At 42.9% G+C, this 4,340-nt stretch overlaps 1 non-coding gene across 1 annotated transcript; it reads right to left on the bottom strand.

Annotated features, from left to right (window-relative positions):
- Positions 1–1,566: 1,566 nt before the first annotated feature.
- On the bottom strand, positions 1,567–4,068 carry LOC18431493 (putative pentatricopeptide repeat-containing protein At5g08490). The gene is made up of 3 exons (XR_016050424.1): positions 3,411–4,068; positions 3,037–3,308; positions 1,567–2,883 (listed from the first exon to the last, which is right to left on the bottom strand). It is a non-coding gene; the product is annotated as a putative pentatricopeptide repeat-containing protein At5g08490 (transcript).
- Between the last annotated feature and the right edge of the window lie 272 nt (positions 4,069–4,340).

Here is a 4,340-nt window from a genome sequence, read left to right as displayed (position 1 = left end):
TAATTTCAGTTTCAATTTTCTAGAACCAATGGTCGCATGGTCATACTTAATGGAAAACCATATTTTTCTTTGTTGTTGGTCCTTCTCCCAAACAAGTTCTGCACATCTATTCAAAACTAAAATATCTACTATTTTTTTGTCTTAAACATCAAAGACTGGTCCAGGATGCTTACATAGTAGGAAACCATTTGGCCACTTCACCTGTTGCATGTTCATGTAATCCTTGACCATGTTTTCTTTTGGGTAGGCTGTTTTAGCAGACCCTTACCTATTCTCTAAGTTGGAGAAATATTATAATTGATGTAATTACATAAATTAGGCAGACCCTGGCAAACTTTTATGTAATCAAACCTCTTTGATGGTATTCAAAGTCAAAATTTTAATAAGAAGTTTCCAATCATACAAAGACACCTTGTATAGGACAAAGCCTTTCAGGTAACTTGCCGACAAACTGAATTTCTTTTATCAAATGTGCCACTTGAAAGCTGGTCCCTCCCTCTGATAGCTGAAGGAAACTAACACAATGTCATCCAGTGGGCTTCGTTGGCAAGCACCTACCCATGGATCCTTGCCCATGTGTTTGAAGAAATAGCCCACCTGTGCTCGGGGATTTCCGTCTCTTGGAACCATGTGTGGCGAGAGAGTAACTCTCTTGCGGATGAATTGGCTAAAGACGGAGCCATTGGCCCTGGGCCCTAGTGGTTTCGGGCACCCCTTGGCTCACTTTCTTGATGGGAGCTTTTTGCTTTAGTTCTGGCTGTATCTGTCTGTTCGATTACCCTTGATTAGGGGATATTGCTTGTATTTAAAACTTATAGTAACACAATGTTAACATTCTCAAAAAAAAATTGCCACTTGAAATTCTTGCAAAAGATTCCACATGTTAATAACTTTTCCAAATCAATATCATTCTCTATTTTCCTCTTCAAAGCTTGATGTGGCAGAACTCATCTCTCATCTTCTGATTAGTTACTTTCTTTTATGCTCAGTAAAAGAACATCTTCAATTCCCTGATATTGTGCTGTAAATTTCTTGATTCATTGTTTGCTATCATGTATTCCATTATTGATTTTCTTGTTGGGAATATCATGTTAGTTATGACAGTACTCGTAACTGTGGAGGCCCAGGAGGAGCCATGCTTGGAAGTGCTTGTATTTGAATGTAATGGAATGAGCATGATTAAATGGTTTAAAGGGAGAGAGCAACAAACAAATCTGGAAGGCAACCGCCTCTGTTCTTATAGTCCTTGTTCCTTTCTCTGATCTCTGTTCTCCTTCTTATAGCTTCATTTGCAATTATCTCACCGTTTGCTTCGCTCTTCTTTTGCTTTTCTCCTTCTTTGGCTTCTCCCTTCTCTTTTTCTCCTCTCCACACTCCTCACAATTCCTGTTCTTTTCCTCTTTTCTCCCAGTTTTCACCCTTCTCTCTTTTCCAGCTTGCTTTTCCATATTTTTCTCTATTTCTGGCCTTTTTCTCATTCTCTCTTGTCAACGACTCCCTTTTCCCTGAAGTTCTTTGCTTTCGCTTGCTTCTCTACTCTCCAAATCCTTGCTCCTTTCTTATTTCATCCTGTTCTCTGTTCTTCTCTCTGCTCCTTGACTTTTATATGTCTCTGCCCTTTCTCTCTATTTCACCTTGCTTCTCTCCTTTCTTCCATTTCTATCCTTCCTCCAAAATGCAGATGGGCTCCTTCATTTGCTGGTCTAAACCTTCCAAAATGCTATAGACAACCAGCCTTTGAGGATGCGAAGTATCTCCAACCACAAATATATGTGTCCTTCTCTGAAGTTCAATCCAACTGCATGCTGCAGCCTTTTGCAAATCCCTCTGCTTCATCAACCTTCTCACCTCCTCAACCCCCTCCCATCTCCCATTAGCTGCATAAATATTGGACAAAATCACATAATTCCCTGTGTTACTTGCCCTCAAATCAAACAGTCGATACGCAGCAAGCCTTCCGAGCTCCACACTCCCATGGATTTTACATGCACCAAGTAAGGTCCCCCATACGTTGGCATTGGCCTCACATGGCATGCACAATATGAATTCATATGCTTCATTGAGATGTCCAGCTCGGGCTAGCATGTCCACCATGCATGCATAATGCTCCATGGTGGGCTTGATTCCATATGCGTCATACATGGACTTGAAGTGCTTCCATCCTTCATCTATGAGGCATGCATGGCTACATGCGGTGAGAACAGTGGTCATCACAACATGGTCGGGCTTTATGCCTGAATCTACCATAAGGGTGAAGACTTGCAATGCCTCTTTGGCATGCATGGCATAGCCACCATCATGGCAGTGAACATAACCATGTCCCTTTTGGATCTTGTACTAAAGAGGTTGTGTGCATATTTTATGCTTCCACACTTTGAGTACATATCCAAGAGTGTTCCTTCCAAGCATACATAGCTGAAATATGATCTCGTTATGTATGCGTGGCATTGTTTCACCATGTGCATGGATGCCAAACATGCACATGCAGGGAGGATGCTCATAATGCTCATGGCATCGGGTCTCGCATCGGGTCTCATCCCGTGCTTTTGCAACTCATGAAACAAGTCAATGGCTCGATCCGGATTGGTATTCTCAGCATTTAATTGAATCATCAAATTCCAAGTGGTAAGATCCCTTTCACGCATTTCACGGAAGATAGTTCTGCATCATCTGGACAATAATTTTTTGCAAATCCAAATATCATTACATTGCCCATGATCACATTCGTCTCAGACATGCTCTTGAAAACCATGAACCCACATTTCGCTTACATGTCCAACAATGCGTTCCCAACTGGTAGTTCCAGTGAAAGTCCAGGTCGTATGCAATAGCTGTGCACCTCCTTGCCATCTTGGGTTGATATTGATATAAAAGGAGATAATGCTTAGCATGGTTACAGAATCAGGCTTGATTCCTTCCATTATCATTCGATTCAAGAGACTAACGATTTTATCCTCTTCTCCAATTTGGGCACAAGTTGCAAGCATTGTGTTCCATGATGTTATATCTCTATTGGGCATCGTCTCAAACATCAGATATGCCCGCACTTTTCATAGAAACTGATCGAAGCATTTCTCACAGCAACATTACCATGTAACCCCATGTCCATCGCTATGAGGCCATGAATCATCCTTCCCTCATGCACGTGACCCAGTTGAGCACAATGAGGCAGCAAGGAGATGATGGTTATGGATTAAGGATTCATCCCATCACAAAGCAAACCCCTGAAAAATTCAACGGCTTTACTCAACCAACCAATCCTAGAATATCCCGCAATAACTGCATTCCATGAAAGGATCTCTCCATTTCATCTCTCTAAAACACGTTCTGCTCCCTCCATGTCCCCAACCCTTGAGTAATAGCTCAAAAGGGCATTGCCCACACTTGAATTCGATACCAACCTGACTTACTCGACATAGCAATGCACCTTCTCACCCTCTGCACATTGACCTTCTAATTCAGCAGATATTGAAAGCACAGTAGCAATGGTTGCATAATTCGGGGCCTGATCACTGCCTGAAACCATGCATTGAAAGTAACCAAACGCTTTCTCAAATAGCCTATTTTGAGCACACCCTGCAATTATAGGATTCGATGAGACAACATCCCTGTCAGGAAGCCAATCAAACAATTACAAGCATCCAATACTTTCTGGCACTTCGAATACATCAAAAGAATTGCATTGGCAACAAGAGTCCAAGACTCGAAACCCATCTTTATTGCATAGCCATGGAGGCCTCGACTACTCAATAGAGCATTTAGCTTTGCACAAGCAGTGAAAACAACATCTAGAGTAATGGCATTGGGCATAGGCATCTCTTCACTCTCATGCATCTTGTGCATGAACGTCAAAGCCTTCTCTTGAAACAGGCAGGGAGCCTCACTCGAAGCACCACATTTTGCATATAAATCGAGAAGGCTTTTGGAGACACCTTCATCTGAGCCATGGCCCAAAATGGCCACCAAATTGTGGGCCATTTTACCCAAGTCAAGGGAGGAGAGGGCGGTGCAGGCCTTGAGGACAGGGTGGAACGTGTAGTTGTCGGGTTTGCAGCCTGAGCGGTGCATGCAAGCGAAGAGCACGAGGGCCTCGTTGGGTTGGTCCAACGATGAGAGGGAAAAGGGCATTGAGTTTCAAGATGTGGGGTTGCTGGGTTTGGATATTTGGTTGCTCTGGTTTTGGAGGGATTTGAATTTGATGCTGGGAGTAGGTTTGCAGTGGAAGAGTGATGTGATTTAGAAGTTTGGGATTGGTGGTTTCTTCATGTGCATGTTTCATGGCGCTGGGTATGGTTAGTGAAAGCGCGGGACTGAGTTATTTGGGCCTGAACTGGGGTCCC

The sequence above is a fragment of the Amborella trichopoda genome, chromosome 2, assembly GCF_054954075.1.
Source record: "Amborella trichopoda isolate Santa Cruz 75 chromosome 2, AtrichopodaSantaCruz75HAP2 v2.0, whole genome shotgun sequence".
NCBI classification, from domain to species: Eukaryota; Viridiplantae; Streptophyta; class Magnoliopsida; order Amborellales; family Amborellaceae; genus Amborella; species Amborella trichopoda.
The sequence above is the reverse complement of the archived record's forward strand: the minus strand, read 5'-3'. Positions and strand labels throughout refer to the sequence as shown.